This window comes from Tamandua tetradactyla, chromosome 18 (assembly GCF_023851605.1).
Source record: "Tamandua tetradactyla isolate mTamTet1 chromosome 18, mTamTet1.pri, whole genome shotgun sequence".
Classification (NCBI taxonomy): domain Eukaryota; kingdom Metazoa; phylum Chordata; class Mammalia; order Pilosa; family Myrmecophagidae; genus Tamandua; species Tamandua tetradactyla.
In genome coordinates this window covers 27,060,518-27,085,903 of record NC_135344.1, presented here as the reverse complement: position 1 = coordinate 27,085,903, position 25,386 = coordinate 27,060,518, and the positions used below count along the sequence as shown (strand labels likewise).

Below are 25,386 nucleotides of genomic sequence, written 5' to 3'. Positions count from 1 at the left end.
GAAGTTAAAAATTTAGCATAAAGGAAACATTAAGCAATCAGTAACCAACAATGAAATTGGATTTTAAGAAATGTTATGTAAACAATACAGAATTTGAGATAACTGCCTCCTTGTTGGTTTATGCTCCTTCTCAGTTCAGGAAGTTTATTTAATATATAATTTGATAAGTAGACTATAATCGCTACTAGCCTTAAAATGTTTCTCTTCAATCCTAAAGAACACCTAGGGCAATATTTAAGATTCCACAAGGGTTCCAGGCACTTGAGTAATTTTCCAGAACCTATAACCTCCAGATGGGTCCCTGGTCCAGATAAATCCTGAAATCTAGCCCAGCCTCTCCAGAACATCAGATAGTTCCATTTCCCTACCTCATATTAGTGACAGACCCTTTCGATATAAAAAATTTAGAACTGCCATAGACCAAACAACCCCAAAGAGAGGTATGGAAAGATTAAAGGTGACAGTGGAATATACACAGAAGATAGGACTTAAAAATGAATATTAATGCTGAATCATTAAATTGATATCTCTTTAGTCTCCAGTATTTTAGAGCAGCTGGAAGTAAAAACCTAAAATTGTGAAACTATAACTCATGTCAAGTCTGAAATATGTCCCACAACTAATTGTGGTGCTGTGCTTTGAAATTTATAGCTTTTTTTTTTTTTTTTTTTTTTTCCACATGGGCAGACACCGGGAATCGAAACCGGGTCCTCTGGCATGGTAGGAGACCATTCTTGCCTGCTGAGCCACTGTGGCCCGCCCAATTTATAGCTTTTTTTGTATATATGTTATTGTTCACAAAAAAAAAAAAAAAGAAGGAAAATAGTCAGTTGTGATGATAAAAAATATTTAAGCCCTCTAGCCTCCTATACTCTGGAGCAGCTAGAATGAAAGATCTGAGAAGATCATATGGTAGCCCATGACAATTCTAGGATCTGTCTTGTAACCACTTGTTGAAGAGTGCTTTGAAAACTATTGCTTTTTTAAAATGTATTTGCTTTGTATATATGTTATACTATACAATGAAAAAAAATTTTTTTAATGTTCTCTTTAGCAATTTTGTTCCAAAGTAGAAATAGAGTTATTTATGTCAGACTAGTTAACATACTAGGGAAATAGTACCACTTCTATAAATACAAACATGTGGCTATAATAAATATGCTGAAAAGTATATTTGGCCAGGATGCTATTTTAGTAAAATAAAGGAACATCAAACTGTCACATGTCAGTCTTAATCATATCTGCCAAGGAAAGTCCCACTTCAAGGTAGTTGCAAATGTCTTCTGCTTTGAACAAGGACTTATAAAAACTGTCTTTATGCAGTCTGTCCTCCTAGAAGACAGGGACCTGGGTCTCATTCATCCTGCTCTACCTAGGACCTTCCCTAGGTGCTCTATTAAAGTCTAATGGCCAAATGACCATCCTTCTAGGGCTATGCTTGGTCTCCTGCTTCATCTCCAAGATTCTTTCTTTCTTGAATATGTGACTTGTTAAGAATATGTGGCCTGAAGACCAAACCAGTTTGAATTAAGAATATGTGGCCTGAAGACCAGTTTATATGGTAGTTAAAAAAAGGAAATGGCATTTGTTTTCTAACTTTCTATAGTGACTAGCATCAGACCTGCCCATGGCATTGCCCTCAAAAAACTGAAATGAACACAGATCCATGCTACTGGTCAAATAGAGAGATTAAATAACTCTTCTTTTTGATAGCATCCACCTATTCTCATAGTCCTAGTGACAATGACTGTCGCTATTGCTGATGATAATAATAATAATAATAATAACAAAAATAAAGTAGGAGGAAGAATGGCAGCAGCAGGATTGGGAATTATGAAAAAGGGAGTAGTGGTAAGGGCAGTAGGTATGGTAGCAGCAGCAGCTACAAGCAACTGAGTACCTTTCATGTGCCATGCAAATCCTTTACATACTAACAAGGTGGACAAGATTATCCTCAGTGTACAGAGGGGGACACTGCGAGTAGTTAAATGTCCTGACTAACGCTACACGGCTGGTAAGTAGCAGAGCCACGACGGGACCATACGCAGGCTTGACTGGTCCCCTATTCCACACACCCCCTCCCTCTTATTGACCCAGCCATTAGGAGAAGTCAGGTTGTTTTTCTTCAGGTCATTTTAACATCGACAGCTCATTCCCTGAAACTTATTCCAGAAGAGACACTGACTCAGTAGAGCTGGACAGACTTGGCTGACAGTGCCATTTAGACCCTGGGTCACCTTAAACAATCTCTGTAACCTTTTTAGGCATCAGTCTCCTTGTCGGGGGAATGTTGTTCTAATTAATATCTAACCATTGTAAGGATTAAATTAGATAATATAAAATGCTTAGCAAAGTTCCTAGCACTTACAAAGAATTTATTAATAGGTAAGGAGTATTATTATATATATTACATGTATATATAACACCTTACTATATAGTAATATAATACATTACTATATATAATATTTATGTATATAACAGGTTTTTAATATGCTAAGAATATGCTTAGCTATAAAACAATCAGCCTTCTTGAACTATTAAAATCTCAGTTCTTACATCTGATATCTCCCACTACCTTCGCTTTTGTTTTCCATAGACTCACGTCATCATCTCTAACCTAAATTTCTACAGCGTGATCTATTTTCTTCTCTAACGAGGTTCAAATTTTAATTTCTTTTTCATTATTGTTTCTTTTTCATCCCAGCCCTCTCGAAGAGCTTCATAATTCATATTTCAGCCACCTTCTTTCTATATTATCCCTGCACTTCATCTGAAGTATTCATCTGCTATAATATTTATCACATTGTATTGCAAGTACATTGTTTATGGATCTACATTCTTCCTTCTAGTCTGTAGGCTCCTTGAGGCAGAAAATGAGCCTCAATCATCTGGCAGGTATTCCTGGCAGGTAGCAGCACAATGGGCTCTGGTATATAGTATGTCTTCAATAAATAACAACTGAATAATAACTTATTTAATAATAAGCATTTCTGAAAATGCTTACATGATTTCAAATGTTACCATCATGAAGATAACTTCGTCTGTGTCCCAGCAGACATAAAACTCCTATACCTGTATGTTCAGCCTGGTCCTCAGTTTTTGTCCTGAGCCTCTCAAGTGGTTTTTAAGGACATCGCCTCATGAATGCCTTGTTATAGAAAAAAAACAACAAACCTAAAATCTGATCATTAATATGCAAAAGACTCAACACATATTTTCTACCAAACTTCTGTTGCTTCCTAATTATTCTCTCTGTCCTTTAAGTATATTTCAAGAGTCAGAAATTGTGAAATCTGTGAAGAAATTAGTTGAATTATTTGTGTGAACACAAATGGTTTACCTTAGTTTTTTATCTACGGTAGGTTTGATTGAAAAAATGGTAGGATTTCCCTAAATAAGTTTTGGGATGTAAAATGGCTCATCATTCACCCCATGAGCCCGAGAATTTGCAACAGCTGTGGCAAGGCAGTCCCTACCAGGGAGTAAGATTCCAAGATGTCACATACCTCCCATGTCAAAGACAATGCAGAAGAGAGGAACAAAGAAACAGAGTCACCAGTAGTGGGGAGATGTGAAGACCTGGTTATCTGGGGAACATAAACTACGCAACAGGCTGGAAGAATTGAAAACAGCTGGTTGTAAGACTACTCTGCTATGAGCAGGTAGCAAGGAAACCTTAACAAGCTATTTACATATAGATTCTAACTTCTTAACTATCAATGACAGTCTGGGATTGATAGGGCCAAATCAACACAAATGGTCATAGTTGACTAGAGCTAGAAATAAGATAAGACAAGGTCTTAGGAACTGGGCTTCCACACAATACAAATTCTTGGTTTCTTCATAGGAAGTGATATGGCCTAAATCTTTCTCAGGTTATTCATGTACCAATTTGTCTAATTTTTTTTCTAAATATGCTAGCTTCTCAGAATGGTGTTACTAAATACCAAGGAAAACTTTCTAAGATAGGGATAGCCAAACATTCTCTTAAAGGACCAGACAGTGAATATTTAGCTTTGAGGGTCATATAGTCTCAGTTACAATCATTCAATGCAGACATACATCATATGCAAATGAACTGGTGAAGCTGTGTTCCAATAAAACTTTATTTACAAAAACAGGTGTAGGCTAGATTTGATCACACATCACCATTTGCTGACCCCTGATCTAAGATAAAGGTAGTTTGCTTTTTAGAGAACAGATCCTCAAAGTTCTACTATTTCTCCACAGAGGAAATATGAGATTTTAAAGATGCCATCTTCAACTCCTTGCTCTCCCTCTTGCCCCAGCCCCACCAAGAACATTCACATACAGCTTTCAGAACTAGCCTTTAAAACTACATTTCCCTCAAGTATAAAAAATGTTCAGAGATCTCAAATACTCAATCCCCTACTCCTACCCCAAGGCCAATTTAGCCCCAATACACTTTTCGGGCCTCTCTTTCCTTTTTCACACATTTGCCCCACTAAAACACATTGAGCAAATATTTTGAGCCAGCCAGTGTCCTTGGCGCTGGGGACAAAGAACATCCTTGTCCATATCATCCCGTCTACATGGCCCAAGTATGGCCAGAGTTACATGGAATCTCTTAATCCCCAATTGCCCTCCTGTCTATTCAAACCTCTGTATCTTTACAAAGGCTAATCCTCTCCTTGGAAGTTCTTTCCATTCCACACTAGGACTGGTTCCAACCAACCGTGCAGACTAATCAAATGACGCTTCCTTGGGAATTTTTCCCCCAATCACCTCTGCAGGCAGGTCCCCTTCCTTGGTGTTCACTGTGTTAACACAGTGCTCTGGAACTACAGATCCATTTCATGTATTTCTTTCCCCTAAAGCTGTCTGGAAGATGTGTCAGGGATTTTCCTTACTGTTGAACACAGAGCTACCACTCAATACGTGACATCATAGAAGTGACAGCAAATACCTCCACAGCACTTTCCCTCTCTATTCCCTACATTAACTCATTTAATCTTCACAGTAGCCCCTTGTGAAGGGAGGGATCTCACTAACCATGCTTTAAAGATAAAGGAGCCTGAGGTACAAAGAAGTAAAGTATCTGGCCGTAACAATTAGAAAAAAAACCTGAAGATTAATGAATAACCAAACTGTGTCAGCTACATTAACACTTATTACATCTTGAACCTACACTGTTCCTGGAAATCTCACATCTCAAATTTTCAATACTCACCTCCCACTATCCTTAAATCATGTGCTCAAGACTTCCCTAGACTGTCTTTCCCTTGCTTCTCATCTCTAACCACGGTTAGCTTGAGTTCAGCTCTATTCAAAGAACTATTTCCTCGCTCTGATTGCTGACCTCTCCCTACCTTATCAGTGACCTATCCCTCTTTTTTAAGCTTCATTCAGAATTCATCTATTCCATGAAGTCTTTCCTATGTAAACTGACCTTCAATCATTTGGTTTATTCAACAGTCACACAACTTTATAAGCAGTCTTAAATCTTTATGGGAAGAGTGATATTAAAACAAGCAGCCAACTAACTTTACCAAGTTAAAATAGGATTGCAATTTTTAAGTTTCCTTACAGCTATGGTATGTTTTCACAAATACTCTTTTTTTTTCTTCAAGGATAGATATTCTTGAAGATATATTTTTGTTTTCTCATAATTCCTCATTCTAAAAATATTTAGATATTCAGCATATGACATTGACTAGCCAAACCAGTTTACAAGCCAGTTTAAAAAAAACAAATCATGAAAGGATTCAGAAGTACACATACTTCTAAAAGAATCTCTTTTCTCAAAATAATCTCTTCTGTCACTTCTTAAAAAGAACCAAATACTTTACTCTTTTCACACAAATATTTTCCCAGGAAAGTACATGCATAAAAGTAATCTGATGACCAGACATTAAAGTAGATTTTAATGCAAATGAAAAGAAACCCGCAAATAGAGAAAAATGGGATGGGGGAGGGGAGAACAAGGATTCTAAAGTTCATCTGTAAAACTAAATGCATAGTAATAGCTAAGAACATAAGCAAAGAAAATTCTATATTTAAAAATAAATATTTTACTTTCCAACGTGGTCTAGGAAGGCTCCCACAAAGAAGGGTGGTGAGAAGATGGGCCGTTGTGCCATCAACGAGGTGGGGACCAGGGAGTAACCGTCAACATTCACAAGTGCCTCCATGGAGTGGGTTTCAAGAAACGTGCTTCTCGGGCACTCAGAGAGATCCAGAAATTTGCCATGAAGGAGATGGGAACGCCAGACGTGCGCACTGACACAAGGCTCAACAAGGCTCTCTGGGCCAAGGGGATAAGGAATGTCCCATATCCGTATCCATGTACAGTTGTCCAGAAAACATACCGAGAATGAAAATTCCCCAAACAAGCTCTATACGTTGGTCATCTATGTACCTGTCATCACTTTCTAAAACCTACAGTCAATGTGGATGAAAACTAACAACTGATTATCAAATAAAATTATAACTGCCTATATATATATTTTTTACATACACACATGTATGTAAAACAAAGTAATTAAAACAAAGCAGTACTGATATTAGAATACACAGGCATATCAATGAAACAGAACTAACTCAAATATGTACAGAGAGATTTATGATGACGTTGCCATTTAAAAAACAATGTGGAAAAAACAATAAATTATTCAATAAATGGTACAAGAAAATCTGCTCAATAAACAAAAGTAAGAGAAAAAGATAAGAAAATATAAAATAAAAACCATAAAAATAGAACAAAATCACACAAAGAGAACATAAGGAAATGTTTTTCTAATTTTAAACTAGAGAAGTCTTTTGTTAGCTATGACATTAAATTTAGAAAAAAACTGAAACTCATGATTACAAAATTGTCTTTTTTTTTTTTTTTTTGCATGGGCAGGCACCAGGAATCCAACCTGGTCTCCGGCACGGTAGGCGAGAACTCTGTCACTGTGCCGCCACTGCCCGCCCCCAAAATTGATTTTTAAAACATCATTTAAGAAAAAAAGGGAAAAATTTTTGTAACAAATAACGAAAGGAAAGACAAATATCCTTGTTAACTAAAAAGCTCTTCAATTGCAATAAGAAAAAAAAAGCTAAATATACCAATAGACTGGTAAAGAAAATGAAGCATGCAGTCCTTTACAAAAAGAATATATTTGGCAATAAACTTATGAAAAGATATTTGGCAAATTATGATAAGACAAAATTTTAGCTGCCAGTGAGGAAGTTCAGTTTTACATATAGCTAGCAGATATATAAACTTTCTGGAAGCAATTTAAAATGTAAGGCAAAATGTAAAAAGCAAGTGCCCTTTAACCTCAAAATTTCAATTTTGGAATTTTATCTTAAGGAGAAAACTGGATACGTGTACGAAATGTGTGTGCATAAATGTACCTGACAACTTTGTGCTGGTGAAAAATTAGAAAATGCTATAGTGATACAGTGATTTCTATAGTGATTTGGCACATAAATGAATGAATATGAAATAATGTGGTAGATATACATTTAATGAAAAAGCATGTTTTTAAAAAGTAACTCCTATAGGATATGATTTCATTTTTTTCAAAGAAGAATCTGGAGTTTTAACCATTCTCTACGATTCTTTCATCTCAGTCAAATCATGATGCTTATTATAGTATTTCCTATTTTGGCAAATTCTCTTGCTTACATTTGTTATAAATAACATGCGAATAACTTCATAGGATAGAGTTGTTAAGATAACTTCAGACAGCAGAGAAAGGCAGAATGAAGATTATCTTCATTTCAGAAATATTTCTTCAATTTTGTTTATACCAAGATAAATAATAATCTAATTATATATGAGCATGCATAGCCCAGGTGAAAGCTGCCACATGAGTTTAACAGATATTCAAGTGCTTTCTGTAGAATAAATTGAAAACAAACATTTCAAAGGCAATATAAAAGGGACAAGGCTGCTTGGTCAATTTTAAAGCTAGACTGATTTTCATTTTCGTTTTCAATATGTAGATTATGCCATTATTTAGATTTGCAATTGCACATTAAAAATATCATTTAGAGATATGGGCTTAGCAAATATTAAGAATATCCCACTTTTCTATTGGAGCTTACTTTCTTACTTTTCTTTACCCATTTTAATTCCCTTCAGAAGTGCTGCTAAGTGCCTACAATTAGGTACAGTAAGGCCAACTTTGTACTAGGGTCTCCTCCATAAAGCACTGTGGTAGACGATGATACTGTCTTTCTTAAACCCCAAAAGTCAGCTCTCTAACATTCCCCAACTCACAGCAGACCTTTCAGCAAGAGCTTATCAGAGCCTTTCAACTAAACAGGCTTTGGGAGACAGATTAAAGGTCTGTGTTTTTATAAATGAGAGGTGCATTTCTAAAACCATTTATTTTTTATTTTTGTAGCTGTGGTTTTTTTTTTTTGTATCATTTACAAATAAAAGATCTTTCCCTTATTTCATATTCTTAAATCTTACATGAACTCAAAGAAGCAAGTCATTTATAAAAGGGGTTAAAAATCATTAACAATGACACTTGATGCATTTGTTAATTTGGCCTTTCCTTCCTCCCAGGAGTCTATTCATTTAAAAGTACACAATCTCTTATTCTAGATTCAGATCTTCCAAAAACTCTGAAAACTTTTTGTAACTCATTTTGTGACAAAACTTGAGCCAACTGATATGAGGATATCTAGTTTATTTTCTTTTTATCCTACCTGGGGTGGACGGCTCATGGTTGCTGCAGAAATAATCATCTATTTAATTACTGGTTGCTACTTCAGACTCCACTGAATTCTGTAACATCTAAGGTCCCAAGGGTTCTAAATAAGACACCATGACCCGTAAAATTTTTTTCTGATACAGTGGTCAGAGTGTAGTTTAAAATAAAATCTATTATAACAAGCATCTTTTTAATTACTTTTGGGGATAATGTCTATCTAAACTTATTTAAATAAAAATGGCTTCCCACTCCCTTGTAATATTCACATCTATCCCATGAGGGTGTTAAGTTAAGCACAAACACATCCAGTTTGTCCAAACCAGGTAATATTCTACAGAGAAACAATGTGGCCCTTTACTGCTTGCCAAAAAGCTATTTTATATTTTCTGGAAAGTATTTTCATATTAATGGCCACTACCATCTACTGTTTTTAGTTGTCTTGATTTGCAAACTATTTAACTGGGCACTTAATTTTCAGTGCTACTTGAAGAAAGTTCTGTGTATTCAAAATAATAAATGGTTCAACCACACAGGTTTTTTTTATTCATGGTACAGATGCAGATCTACTTCCCTCAGGAACCAACATGATCTTTGGTTTACAAATTCAAAGTCAAATTTTTCTAAAGTTTTTCAGCACACGCATAAAATTGACAAGACAACCCATAATGAACCAGTGTTCCACACTCTGCCATCTATTGACTTACTGTCTGATTATGTAAGCATTGCTCCACATCAAAACACAAATCTATCCTCCCTCCTTCTGCTATCATAAGCAACTTTTACAACTTCTATTCCTTTTCCTGTACTGGCCAATAATGGCAAAAGGGAGTGAGTAAATTATGACGCATTGAGTGTGCTTTCACAGTTAACCAAGTTTTAGGCTCCTGTTGTTTGATGGCACTTTCACCAATGTACCTAGGAATGCAAATGATAGCTTTAGAGGACATGTACATCTCACAAAATCATTCCTTCAATGAATATTATCATGTTCCAGGAACTTTTCCAAGCACAAAGGATAAAACACAGCCCAATGTAAGTTTCATTTATGGATGTTCAAGAAAACATGAACAAATATACAAGTTAGTAGAGTGGGTTAGAAACACTTTTTATTCTTGGGAAGTTAGATTTGCAAGTCATTCTAAACATTCAGTTAAAAAATATTAAATACAAAGAAAAGCTGTTAAAAAAAATCCAAAAGGGAGGATGTATAGGTGAACAAACTCCAGATAAGATGTAATAGTGAGAAGAAACTTCATTAAATTAACTTGTCTACCACTATTTTACAACCTCCAATGACATAATGATCATTAATAGATCCTAAAATCAGTAGGTGACAGATGATGGAAAACTTCATAAGACAGGGATTATTCAAGCAAATGAATTCATGGATTAATCTAAGCATCATGAAAAGTAGAATGATCAGGTATTATCTGGTTCTTGATGTAAAGCAAAATGATGTATACAAGATCACCCAAAATGATATATACAAGAAGCCTTGCCTTCTTCTCCAAACTGAACCTCAATCTAGTGAAGCTTCTATATCCAAGAATCAGTTTATAGGAAATACGAGGATAAAATAACTTGTTGAATAACACTGCAAGAAAACAATCACCCAAATCCAGAATGTGGTACATTCTATAGGAAAAATGACCCTGTCTTTGGTATTAAAAAGTAGGGGGAGGGATGGGAACTAGTCATAGATTTTTAAAAGACTTAAGAGCCATGTTAATCAAATGTAATGTGCGGACCTTGTTTGGCTTTAAATTCAAACATGCTAACTGTAAAAAGGCATTTATAAGACAACTGGGGAAATGTGTGTATGCTATTAAATAACTTTTGATGGTTTTGTTAGCTGTGATAATGGCATTGTGGCTATGTAAAACAAAGGAGGACACTTATTTGTGAGAGATGGTCTGAAATATTTGTGGGTAAAATAACATGCACTCTGGGATTTCCTTTAAAATACTTCAGAATCCTAATTTGGAGGATGCTGTATGAAAAAGATCAGAACTGGATAATGGAAATATGTTGATACATTATACTATTCTCTCCAATTTGTGTATACTTGAAAATTTCCATAATAAAAACGCTCAAGAAGTTTAACACGCCCATAAAGCAAATTCTACATATTTTTAAATTTAAGGAAGGAGATTGAGACCCAGATTGCCTTTTGAACACCAACGATGGGATGGGGTCAGAAGCTTCAGGTCCTTCTAAGATTTATAGTTTGTCTTCCTTAAAGTTATGGAATTGTAAAGTAGCATAAAGACAAATTTCTTGGAGACACTCAACTAAAATTCAAGCAGATAGAGAAAGAACCAGGAGTCCCATCTGATCTGAAGACCAGTTCACCAAATTTGTCCATCTAGCCCCCTGTGCCATGATGCTCCTTTTCTTTTCAAGACAGAGGCAGAAGTAACTGAAATGAAGCAGGGTCTGGTAGTATGCCATAGCCCTTGCAAGGAAATACACAGCAAACCCATAACTCCTGTAAATCTGTATTGCCCTCACACCTGCACAGGCGTTCACCATGAAATTTAAAAATATTTAAGTAGTCTAATTTTGGCTTTAAGATAAAAAAAAGTTATTGGGGGACACAAATATCAGCAGCTGGATTTTTTTAAGCTGGCATAAATAAAAGTGTATTCATTAAATGTTTATAAAAGTCAAAATGCAACTTCTCCCTAAACTGGGTTATTTGGCTAGTGCTCAAACATCAATTTGTTAATATGCAAAAGAAAAGAGCTTTGCATTTTTAGCTTTCAGTTCGAAGGTGAACATCAGAGTTTCTTCATGAATCCTTCAATGGATCCAAAGGAATCTAAGGATCTAAGGGAAGCTGCTACCTCCCCACACGGAGCCTGCATCCCATCCTGGATGGGGAGAAGGGGGGACGGGCTTCAGAGTAGAGTGCTCCATTAAACAAGAACAATGTACCCCCTAACCCCAAATTTAAATTAAAAAGAGAGGAAGGTTCAATGAACTTATAAAAACTAAAAGGAGCTTAAGCTGGTACCTTAGCAAATCTTCTAGCTCTACATGTACTACTCACCACGTGGATCATTCCCTAAATGAGGATTTGAGGACACTCTGAATGTGCATGTAGTACAAATGATGACTGCCTAGAAAAATCTAGAGCTGGGAGCTCTGATTCAGTCTCAGAGTGTGAAGAAAGAGATGAAAGAGAAAGTCTCGCTAGACAAGAATGAAATATACTAATTTACGGGAATAGGAGATCAGCTAAAGTTACGGGGTCAGGGAAGAAGAATATTCTCTTGGAGCACTCACGAGAAAGGGAAATAATGAACACAGAACAGAAAAGGGAAGGGATGGAATGTAGGTATGTAAGGGTTAAATTGCAAAATGTTTTTCTTTTATAGATGATTCGGGAATACATTTGGCAATGCCATATGCTTGTTTGGAGGGAAATGTTTCCTTTCTTGTTATAACCTTTGCATTGAATTGAAACATTTTAAGTGGCACTATCTGTTCACATTCAAACCTGAGTGCTTAAAATGAACTCAAATGAATAGGCAGGGTAGAAAAGCAGTCTCTAAACTTATTACTGTATGGTACGACCAGCTATTTTGGCATTATCAAGGTCTCCTGAGCTTTTGTTTTTTCACTCTACTTTGACCACCTTCAGGTTCTTAATTCCTCCTCCATGAGGCAGGCTGTTGAACTTACTTCATTAGTTTTGGTTTCTTGGTCTTAGTAGGAATACCATATTTGGAGGGCAGGAAGGAGTGTGAAAACTGAGGCTAACATACTCTGGATGAAGCAGCCTGGAGTGCCACTAAGAGTCTAGTCTTTAGGAAGAGTCAAAGGGACCAGCATCCCAAACCCTCTCAGACATGTTGCTTAGCTTTCCTCAGCCACAGTCTTTTTATCTGTGGAAGGGAGGTGATACCCATGCCTGATCCTGGAGATCGGAGGAGTAAAGAAATGATGCTAATGAAGCACTTATTCCCTGTGTAGCCCCTGAGACAGGGTTTGAGAGCAAAAGGACTACCATAGTGCAAAGTGGGGAAAACTTTCCCTGTTCATTCATTCTTATTTTTTATTTTAGTACCAACCAGGTACCATGTACTATACTATATGTTGGAAGCCAAGCAGTCAACCTATGCCTGCCTACATTTGCAGCATGAATTTTAATAAATGCCATTATGTCAGCTAGGAAGTCTTTCTCCAACCCTCAGGCTGAGGGTTTCCCCATGCCCTCTGTACCTAGCCCATATCTCAAGCAGGCATGGTGCTGATAATCACTTTATACTGAAATCATTAGTTAATGTCTGTATTGCTACCCACCTTGCTCTACCCTCAACTGTGAAGTCCTAGGAGCTGGGGTTTTTGTGTCCTTGCACCAATTACTGCTTATATAAAGAAAATAATCAGTGCAAATTCAGCAACTAGATAAATGGATAAACTAAACAATAAATATTTAAATTGCTTCTTTGATGCTCAGTTTTCAAATTTATAAAATAAGGATAACATTAATCTTATCTCCTTCCTTACAAAGTACTGTATTTAAAATAATTTAAATGTACAAAGTGGTATCTAGGGAGGCTGGGTCAGGATGATGGACCGAGCATGCGCTTCTATTCTCCCTCCAACTGCACACCAAAAACTGACTCTGTGTGCATGTGTGTAAATATGTGTGATTTAGAAGAGCTATGCTTGTCAAAAAGGGCTGGAAAATAAGAAAGAGTATCTTCAGAGGACCAGAAAATTTGAATTGTTCTTAAAAGACAAAAGTAGACAGAATAGCTCTCTGGAAGACAACAAATGAATCACAAGCCAACCCAGGAGACTGAAAGGAAAAAGGGATATGTCCAGGATGTTCCAATTCCAGGGTCCATTCATACAGGAAGTTGAAGGCATATATGTATTAAGAGGATGCGTGACTTTAAAACTGAAATTCTGTATGTAGCCAAACTTACTCAGGAAGGTAAGCAAAATAAAGACATTTTTGATGATACAAGAATACTGAAAATGTATAGTCCCATCCTTCTGAAAGAATGACATAAGAATGGCAATCACAAACAAACCAAAATGGAGAATGGCATGGTTTGCAAAAAATAGTAAGATGAGGAAAGGAAACTCTAGAAAAAAGTCTGGGTGATTGTTGATGCAATAAAAAAAAGAGAAAAGCTTTTTTGGAAGGAAAAGGGGCTCGTTGAAAGAGAATCTAGGAATTAAAAATGAGCTATGATTCTTGCTTATCTTGTTCAGGAAAGATATAGATACTGACTAACTCTAGACTTTAAAATAAACATATAATTTTAAAATTAAGTAATTTTCATGAGGAGTAATCAAAAGGAAAGAGCAATTTTCAAGAGGAAAGAAATAAGACGTATAACTCCCAAATCATTAGAAAGTAAAAGCAACAAAGAAATAAAACAAAGGAAATGTGATCAAACTAAGAGTAGGAAGCAAATTAAATGAGAAAAACTAGTTAATAAGTTCAGCATATTTTAACAACTATGAATGTAAGTTTATTTCCTTATCCTTGAGGTTGTATTCCTCCCTAAATTACAGTGACTTTCACATTCAGCTAAAAACTCTAAAATTAAACACCCTATGTAACAGGTTTACCACGTTAAAAAAAAAACAGACTAGAATATGAAAATTATAGTAAATGTGTACAAGATCAATTCTTCAATAGGAAAGTATATTTAGCCAATTACTATCAGCTGAAACCAATCCAAGGCAAGAATTATTTAAAAAGATGAAACTTACAGTCCATCAAAAATATAGAATATTCATGAACTTCTATTCATTTATGAGAGTATATTTTATAAATATAAGTAGATGAGAAATTGATAAATCCATGATCAAAGTGGAGGATTAGAACAAATCTCTCAGAAATTTAAAGCAAATAGACTGAAAATAAGAATTATTATTATTATTACTATTATTTTTTACATGGGCAGGCACCAGGAATCGAACCCGGGTCCTCTGGCATCGCAGGCAAGCATTCCTGCCTGCTTAGCCACCGTGGTCTGCCCAGTAAGAATTATTTTAATGTATTAAAACAAAGAAAACAGAGTACTCACCCTTTTCAAATGCATATGGAACGTTAAAAAAGCAAACTGAGTATGTTAAGTCACAAAGAAAATCCCACTAACTCACCCCAAGGTAGATAATATCCATGTCATATTTCCCACCCAAAATGCAATAAAATATTAAAAACAAAACCATAGTCCTACTACTAAAATGAAAACATTCCATTAAGATGGGAATTTTAAAACAGTCTTCTAAATAACTTTTGGGCTTAACAGGAATTTAAAATTCATATTTAAATCAATAGAGAAATGATGACAACAGTGATATATAAGGAAATCCAGGGAATGCAGTAATCATATGAAGAATGATAGCCTTAAATTATATATTAGAATAAGTAAAAACAAAAACTTAAATAGGCATATGATGTAAAACAGTGAGAAAAAATTGCAAAATACAAAAAAGAAATAGATTGAATTAATAAAATGGAAAGACATTTATGAAACGAAAGCAAAAAAAAATAATACATCAATAAAACCAAAAGAAGGGGGCAGGCCACGTGGCTCAGCAGACAGAATTCTTGCCTGCCATACCAGAGACCCAGGTTCAATTCCCCGTGTCTGCCCATGCAAAAAACAAAACAAAACAAAACAAAACAAAACAAAAAAACGATTTTTTTTCCCAAAAGATTCAAAGAAAACCTCTAGCAAGTTTTGATAGAAGGGAAAACAGAGAAAAAATGAGCAGCAACACAAACAATAAAATAACAAACTATATTTGGATAAAAATCATAGATACAGAGTTTTTTTTAAGATAAGAGAACTGTATGTATAATCTTTATGCAATAAATTACAAAGTGTAGAAAATAGATGCTTTCTAGCCCTATACTCACAGTCGACTCACAAAGACATAGAAATTGAAAAGTTAGTAAAAAGAATATCACTCCAAAGAATCAGCTCACCTTTTTCTCCGTGGGCGGCGCTCCCGCCACCAGCCACCAGTCCTCCTCTCCCTCTTTCTCCGCGGGCAGTGCTCCCACCGACAGCCAGCCAGCCCTCCTCTCCCTCTTTCTCCGCCGGCAGCGCTCCCGCCGCCCGCCAGCCAGCCCTCCTCTTCCCCATTCTCCGCCGGCGGCGCTCCCGCCGCCATCTTGCCCTTCTCTTTCCCCTCCTGCTCCGGTGCTCCATCTGCCATCTTATCCTTCTCTTTCCCCTCCTGCTCCGGCACTCCATCCGCCATCTTATCCTTCCCTTTCTCCTCCTGCTCCGGCGGCTCTCCAACTACCACCGTGCACTCTGCCGCCTTCACCAGCTCCTCCGCCACCGTCCTCGACAGCCTTGCCACCCTCACCTTTCCTCCTCCAGAACAGCTACTGGGGGAGTGGAGACGATACAGAGCAGCTCCCGGAGCCACGACGGAGATCAAAGGGACGGCGTACCCCATCCTGGAATGGCTGACTGTCTGGGAGAACCAACTCCGGTGAGATTGCCGAGAAGCACGGGCTTTCCCGGGCGGGACGGCAAGCGGCAGGAGTCCCTCCCTTCCTCCTTCCCAGGCCAGCTGGCAGAATTGGGCAGGCAGTCTCCTCGGGCCGCGGCGGCTGGCGCCCCCACCACGCGAGACCTCCCAGACCAACTGAGAGAGTTGGGTCAGAAATCCCCAGACCGCAGAGAACGGTGACCGGCGGCTTCCCTTCCAAACACATGACTCCCCGGTCTGGCTGGGAACAGTGCACTCTCCCGGGCCGTGGCGGCTGGCGCCCTCCCGCCACGCTTGGTGCCCCGGGCCAATTAGGAAATTCTGTTGTGCGCTCTCCCGGGCTGCGGCGGCCGGCGACCCTCCCCGCGTTCGGACCCCCGGGCCGGCTGGCACTCTTCCAAGCCGCTTCGGCTGGTGAACCTCCCCCACGGCGAGAGTTTTCCAAGGTTAAAGGACCCACAGCACCTTTTGCTGGTGGAACCAGCAGACAAACATGTGCCATGAGCGTCACCTACTGGGCAGGATAGGAAAGACAGAACCCAGAGCTTTCACAGAAGGATCTTTCAGCCTGTTGGGTCCAACACCCAGGGAAGTCTGACTAAATGCCCAGACGCCATCAGAGGATAACGGATCACGCTCAGAAAATTGAAAATATGGCCCAGTCAAAGGAACAGACCAATAGTTCAAATGAGATACAGGAGCTGAAACAACTAATGCTGAATATACGAACAGAAATGGAAAACCTCTTCAAACACAAAATCGATAAATTGAGGGAGGACATGAAGAAGACATGGGCTGAACATAAAGAAGAAATAGAAAAACTGAAAAAACAAATCACAGAACTTACGGAAGTGAAGGATAAAGTAGAAAAGATGGAAAAAACAATGGATACCTACAATGATAGATTTAAAGAGACAGAAGATAGAATTAGTGATTTGGAGGATGGAACATCTGAATTCCAAAAAGAAACAGAAACTATCGGGAAAAGAATGGAAAAATTTGAACAGGGTATCAGGAAACTCAAGGACAATATGAAGCGCACAAATATACGTGTTGTGGGTGTCCCAGAAGGAGAAGAGAAGGGAAAAGGAGGAGAAAAACTAATGGAAGAAATTATCACTGAAAATTTCCCAACTCTTATGAAAGACCTAAAATTACAGATCCAAGAAGTGCAGCACACCCCAAAGAGAACACACCCAAATAAGCGTTCTCCAAGACACTTACTAGTTAGAATGTCAGAGGTCAAAGAGAAAGAGAGGATCTTGAAAGCAGCAAGAGAAAAACAATCCATCACATATAAGGGAAACCCAATAAGACTATGTGTAGATTTCTCAGCAGAAACCATGGAAGCTAGAAGACAGTGGGATGATATATTTAAATTACTAAAACAGAAAAACTGCCAACCAAGACTTCTATATCCAGCAAAATTATCCTTCAAAAATGAGGGAGAAATTAAAATATTCTCAGACAAAAAGTCACTGAGAGAATTTGTGACCAAGAGACCAGCTCTGCAAGAAATACTAAAGGGAGCACTAGAGTCAGATACAAAAAGACAGAAGAGAGAGATATGGAGAAGAGTGTAGAAAGAAGGAAAATCAGATATGATATATATAATACAAAAGGCAAAATGGCAGAGGAAAATATTATCCAAACAGTAATAACACTAAATGTTAATGGACTGAATTCCCCAATCAAAAGACACAGACTGGCAGAATGGATTAAAAAACAGGATCCTTCTATATGCTGTCAATAGGAAACACATCTTAGACCCAAAGACAAACATGGGTTGAAAGTGAAAGGTTGGGAAAAGATATTTCATGCAAATAACAACCAGAAAAGAGCAGGAGTGGCTATACTAATATCCAACAAATTAGACTTCAAATGTAAAACAGTTAAAAGAGACAAAGAAGGACACTATATACTAATAAAAGGAACAATTAAACAAGAAGACATAACAATCATAAATATTTATGCACCGAACCAGAATGCCCCAAAATACGTGAGGAATACACTGCAAACACTGAAAAGGGAAATAGACACAAATACCATAATAGTTGGAGACTTCAATTCACCACTCTGATCAATGGACAGAACCTCTAGACAGAGGATCAATAAAGAAATAGAGAATCTGAATATTACTATAAATGAGCTAGACTTAACAGACATTTATAGAACATTACATCCCACAACAGCAGGATACACCTTTTTATCAAGTGCTCATGGATCATTCTCAAAGATAGACCATATGCTGGGTCACAAAGCAAGTCTTAACAAATTTAAAAAGATTGAAATCATACACAACACTTTCTGGGATCATAAAGGAATGAAGTTGGAAGTCAATAATAGGCGAAGGGCCAGAAAATTCACAAATACGTGGAGGCTCAACAACACACTCTTAAACAACGAGTGGGTCAAAGAAGAAGTTGCAAGAGAAATTAGTAAATACCTCGAGGCGAATGAAAACGAAAACACAACATATCAAAACCTATGGGACGCAGCAAAAGCAGTGCTAAGAGGGAAATTTATTGCCCTAAATGCCTATATCAGAAAAGAAGAAAAGGCAAAAATTGGGGAATTAACTGTCCACTTGGAAGAACTGGAGAAAGAACAGCAAACTAACCCCAAAGCAAGCAAAAGGAAAGAAATAACAAAGATTAGAGCAGAAATAAATGAACTTGAAAACATGAAAACAATAGAGAAAATCAATAAGACCAGAAGTTGGTTCTATGAGAAAATCAATAAGATTGATGGGCCCTTGGCAAGACTGACAAAAAGAAGAAGAGAGAGGATGCAAATAAATAAGATCAGAAATGGAAGAGGAGACATAACTACTGACCTCACAGAAATAAAGGAGGTAATAACAGGATACTATGAACAACTTTACGCTAATAAATACAACAATTTAGATGAAATGGACGGGTTCCTGGAAAGACATGAACAACCAACTTTGACTCAAGAAGACATAGATGACACCTCAACAAACCAATCACAAGTAAAGAGATTGAATTAGTCATTCAAAAGCTCCCTAAAAAGAAAAGTCCAGGACCAGACGGCTTCACATGTGAATTCTATCAAACATTCCAGAAAGAATTAGTACCAACTCTCCTCAAACTCTTCAAAATAATCGAAGTGGAGGGAAAACTACCTAATTCATTCTATGAAGCCAACATCACCCTCATACCAAAACCAGGCAAAGATATTACAAAAAAAGAAAACTACAGACCAATCTCTCTAATGAATATAGATGCAAAAATCCTCAATAAAATTCTAGCAAATCGTATGCAACAATACATTAAAAGAATTATACATCATGACCAAGTAGGATTCATCCCAGGTATGCAAGGATGGTTCAACATAAGAAAATCAATTAATCTAATACACCATATCAACAAATCAAAGCAGAAAAATCACATGATCATCTCAATTGATGCAGAGAAGGCATTTGACAAGATTCAACATCCTTTCTTGTTGAAAACACTTCAAAAGATAGGAATACAAGGGAACTTCCTTAAAATGATAGAGGGAATATATGAAAAACCCACAGCTAGTATCATCCTCAATGGGGAAAAATTGAAAACCTTCCCCCTAAGATCAGGAACAAGACAAGGATGTCCACTATCACCACTATTATTCAACTATGTGTTGGAGGTTCTAGCCAAAGCAATTAGACAAGAAAAAGAAATACAAGGCATCAAAATTGGAAAGGAAGAAGTAAAACTATCACTGTTTGCAGACGATATGATACTATACGTCGAAAACCCGGAAAAATCCACAACAAAACTACTAGAGCTAATAAATGAGTACAGCAAAGTAGCAGGTTACAAGATCAACATTCAAAAATCTGTAGCATTTCTATATACTAGTAATGAACAAGCGGAGGGGGAAATCAAGAAACGAATCCCATTTACAATCGCAACTAAAAGAATGAAATATCTAGGAATAAATTTAACTAAAGAGACAAAAAACCTATATAAAGAAAACTACAAAAACTGCTAAAAGAAATCACAGAAGACCTAAATAGATGGAAGGGCATACTTTGTTCATGGATTGGAAGACCAAATATAATTAAGATGTCAATCCTACCTAAACTGATCTACAGATTCAATGCAATACCAATCAAAATCCCAACAACTTATTTTTCAGAATTAGAAAAACCAATAAGCAAATTTATCTGGAAGGGCAGGTTGCCCCGAATTGCTAAAAACATCTTGAGGAAAAAAACGAAGCTGGAGGTCTCGCGATGCCGGACTTTAAGGCATATTATGAAGCCACAGTGGTCAAAACAGCATGGTATTGGCATAAAGATAGATATATCGACCAATGGAATCGAATAGAGTGCTCAGAAATAGACCCTCTCATCTATGGACATTTGATCTTTGATAAGGCAGTCAAGCCAACTCACCTGGGACAGAACAGTCTCTTCAATAAATGGATATTCATATGCAAAAGAATGAAAGAAGACCCATATCTCACACCTTATACAAAAGTTAACTCAAAATGGATCAAAGATCTAAACATTAGGTCTAAGACCATAAAACAGTTAGAAGAAAATGTAGGGAGATATCTTATGAATCTTACAATTGGAGGCGGTTTTATGGATTTTAAACCTAAAGCAAGAGCACTGAAGAAGGAAATAAATGGGAGCTCCTCAAAATTAAACACTTTTGTGCATCAAAGAACTTCATCAAGAAAGTAGAAAGACAGCCTACACAATGGGAGATAATATTTGGAAATGACATATCAGATAAAGGTCTAGTATCCAGAATTTATAAAGAGATTGTTCAACTCAACAACAAAAAGACAGCCAACCCAATTACAAAATGGGAAAAAGATTTGAACAGACACCTACTAGAAGAGGAAATACGGATGGTCAAGAGGCACATGAAGAGATGCTCAATGTCCCTGGCCATTAGAGAAATGCAAATCAAAACCACAATGAGATATCATCTCACACCCACCAGAATGGCCATTATCAACAAAACAGAAAATGACAAGTGCTGGAGAGGATGCGGAGAAAGAGGCACACTTATCCACTGTTGGTGGGAATGTCAAATGGTGCAACCACTGTGGAAGGCAGTTTGGCGGTTCCTCAAAAAGCTGAATATAGAATTGCCATATGACCCAGCAATAACGGACATTTACACACCAATGTTTATAGCAGCGTTATTTACAATTGCAAAGAGATGGAAACAGCCAAAATGTCCATCAACAGAAGAATGGCTAAACAAACTGTGGTATATACATACGATGGAATATTATGCAGCTTTAAGACAAGATAAACTTATGAAGCATGTAATAACATGGATGGACCTAGAGAACATTATGCTGAGTGAGTCCAGCCAAAAACTAAAGGACAAATACTGTATGGTCCCACTGATGTGAACGGACATTCGAGAATAAACTTGGAATATGTCATTGGTAACAGAGTCCAGCAGGAGGTAGAAACAGGGTAAGATAATGGGTAATTGGAGATGAAGGGATACAGACTGTGCAACAGGACTAGATACAAAAACTCAAAAATGGACAGCACAATAATACCTAAGTGTAAAGTAATCATGTTAAAACACTGAATGAAGTTGCATCTGAGCTACAGGTTTTTTTGTTTGTTTGTTTTGTTTTTGTTTTTTGTTTACTATTATTATTACTTTTATTTCTTTTCTCTATATTAACATTCTATATCTTTTTCTGTTGTGTTGCTAGTTCCTCTAAACCGATGCAAATGTACTAAGAAACGATGATCATGCATCTATGTGATGATGTTAAGAATTACTGATTGCATATGTAGAATGGTATGATTTCTAAATGTTGTGTTAATTTCTTTTTTTTCCGTTAATTAATAAAAAAAAAAAAATCAGGAAACTTGAAAAAAAAAAAAAAAGAATCAGCTCAGGCAGTCTCCCAAATGTCAAAAACTTCTCTCTATATAAGCTATTTCAGGGCAGAGAAAGAAATAAATAATTGCCCAAATGCAGTCTACACGAGCATCAGAGAGGCAAGATTTCAACTAGCCAATGGTAGCATACACAAAAAAAGGCAACAGCAGGCTCCTCTCAAGGTAGAAGATTGAAACAAACAAAATTCTTAGGGAAGATGGAGCATAATGAATTTAGCCAGAAAATTTCCGGGATGGACCCTACATTTCGCCATTTTAAGTGTTCTTTTTTATTTTAATAAAATGGCAAAAAGCAGGGTCTATCTCAGAATTCAAGAAGGATGATTTAAAGTTTAAACTCTACTCTTTTTATTTTAAAAATCACCAAATTTTAGCTTGAACACACACACATGTGTATTATATACAATATGTATATTATTCATTTGAAAAAAATGACTCAAATATTTTTCAGTATAGTTTTTAATAAAGTAGGGGCCAAAAAGCATCAATCTATTAGAAGTCTCCAGAAAATGTATTCAATTATGAAACACTAAAATCTTGCTCTGTTCAAGTCAGGAAAAGGCAAAGTTAACCTTTATCCCCATTATTCTTTTAACACTTTACTGGAGGTGGTTGCCATGTACTAGCACAGGGGAAATACAATGGAAGGATACTGTAAAAGACAGCACTGCCAGTATTTGTCAGTGATTTCTTTCTAGAAGTTCTTTATCACTAAAAAACTACCAGAGGCTGGAAAGAAATTTTTGTCAAGTTAAGGGTTATAAGATCAACATACTAAAAAAGACAACTTTCCTATGTATCAGCTAACCAATTAAAAGTTATATAAAAAAGTTATAATGGGAAAATCACATTTTAAAAAGTACATAAAATATTAAGGATAAAATTAACAAGAAACACACAAGAACATTATTACAATGCATAACATTTCTCTGAAGGCATAAAGGAAAGCCTTTCTAAACAGGCTAAGGGAGGAGGGAAATTTTCCTAAATAGAAAGTCTCTGTATTTTAACTAAAGTAACTCTCTCCAAATTAATCTATAAATGCAATATATTTATCCCTTTTATATTTTCCTCAAAGAAAGTGCTATGTAGTTTTATGACAATGAATTGTGGGCTGTTGGAGATGTTTGCTATGAGGCTGAAATGCTAGTTAAACTCAGAAACAGATACAGAATCCAAATAGTCTGACTTCTAGAAACATACTCTTCTTTTCACAGCATGAAGCAGCCATCTTTCTTTGTTTCCTGCTCAAAAGTAAGTTTCCAAAGAAGCATCATTTTTCAACCATTTATCATCCACCACAAAGGTAGCTTTCCAGACAGCTCTTCAGAATTTCTTTGAGGTGAGTTTCTTTCCGCTTTCACATACTACATTCCACTTTTCTAGACTTTACTTTGGCATTCCAGTGTCACCCATTCTTATTGCACAGCCAGTACATTCAACCTGCATGGATACAACTTTGATGCCTCTGGAGAACTTACCCTCCAGAATCTCAATATGAACTTGCCATTTAATTTGAAACCAGGCATGTAGGTTTCACTATCACACTATTTAATCAAGTGTCTCTTATAGATGCTAGGAACCATTCTTTCAAATGGCCATTTAAGACTAGCTTTCCTGTGAGAATATTACCAAGGACTTGCTACCTGCACCCTTTCATTAATGTGGCTCAGTAAGAAAGGTACAATGAACTTGAGTAATAGCTAGGGCACTTGACTGAAGTGTCAGAAAGTTGTAAAACTGAGAACACCTCACACTTTCAGAGTAACTGCTTACCCACCGGTCTTCCCTGTTCATACTTTCCAACTAAGTGATTCCCCACCAAGCGATGACTGATTGGAGCCTCTGAGTCACTTGATGAACCTAGTGAGGTAAAAAGATGGAAAGAGGTGCCCAATGTCTGGGGGCACAAATGAAATCAGAGGGAAAGATGGACAACAAAGACTGAGATGGTATAATCTAGGAATGTCTAAAGTGTATAATGATAGTGACTAAATGTACAAATTTAAAAATGCTTTTGCATGGAAGAACAAAGGAATGTCAATATTGTAGAGTGTTGAAAATAGACGGTAATCCTTATTTTAAAACTTAAGCTTATGTGTAAGACAAAAGCAAAAAATGTTTATTTGGTACAAAATTTATAATTTGACTAGTGCATTTTCTAATATAACTTATGTGGACAGTGTAATTGAACACCATAAGTACATGGAACCTTGAGTAAGACATGAGATTTTGTAGGTTTGTCCAGAGTGATCCCCCGATAAATCCAGAGGGATTTGAACAGTGAATAAAAAATTTGCAAAGTCCTCTTGGGGCAATGGTGAGAAAGGGGGAAAATTCAACTTCCCCATGTGGAGAATTCCTGATATTCTCACAAGCAATGGGGACAATCAAAGCCAATAGGCCAAGTTCTCAATCTTGGGGTTTGTTCATATGAAACTTATTCCCGCAAAGGATAAGCTAAGCCTACTTAAAATTAGGTCTAAGAGTCACACCCAGAGAACCTCTTTTGGTGCTCAGATGTGGCCTCTCTCTCTCAGGCAACATGGCGAGCAAATTCACTGCCCCCAGCCCTCTCTACATGGGACATGACTCCCGGGGTGTAAACCTTCCTGGTAACGTGGGACAGACATCCTAGAATGAGCTGGGACTCAGCATCAAGGGATTGAGAAGACCTTCTCAACCAAAAGGGGGAAGAGAGAAATGAGACAAAATAAAGTATCAATGACTGAGAGATTTCAAACAAACTTGAGAGGTTATCCTGGAGGGTATTCTTATGCATTATATAGACATCACATTTATAGTTAAAGTATATTGAAGAAGCTGGAGGGAAGTGCCTGAAAATGTACAGCTGTGTTCCAGTAGCCATATTTCTTGAAGATGATTGTATAATGATACAGCTTTCACAATGTGACTGTGTGACTGTGAAAACCTTGTGTCTGATTCTCCTTTTATCCATGGTATGGACAGATGAGTAAAACATAGGGATTAAAAATAAATAAGTAATAGGGGGGAATGAATGTTAAAATAAATTTAGTAGACTGAAATGCTAATGATCAATGAAAGGGAGTGATAAGGGGTATAGAAAAAAAATAGGGGAACAAAGGCTAAAATATATTGGGTAGATGAAAATACTAGCAATCTATGGGGGGTGGTAAGCGGTATGGTATGTATGAGTTTTTTTTCTTTTTTCTTTTTCTGAATTGATGCAAATGTTCTAAGAAATGATCATGGTAATGAATACACAATGTGATGACACTGTGAGTTGTTGATTATATACCAAGAATGGAATGATCATATGGTAAGAACGTTCGTTTTTGTATGTTTTTATGTTTA

At 36.9% G+C, this 25,386-nt stretch overlaps 1 protein-coding gene and 1 pseudogene across 26 annotated transcripts in view; one reads left to right on the top strand and one right to left on the bottom strand.

Annotated features, from left to right (window-relative positions):
- TCF4 (transcription factor 4) overlaps positions 1–25,386 on the bottom strand; it is a 463,737-nt gene that overhangs the window by 135,064 nt on the left and 303,287 nt on the right. For 2 of the 26 annotated variants that reach the window (XM_077135409.1, XM_077135410.1), the window contains exon 1: positions 4,747–5,149. The exons of the other annotated variants lie outside the window; for them this stretch is intronic. The gene's annotated coding sequence lies outside the window, so the exon portion shown is untranslated. Of the gene's footprint in view, positions 1–4,746; positions 5,150–25,386 lie in introns of those variants that run through there. 26 annotated transcript variants of the gene reach the window in all.
- LOC143662738 (large ribosomal subunit protein eL31 pseudogene) lies at positions 1,744–6,396 on the top strand (annotated as a pseudogene).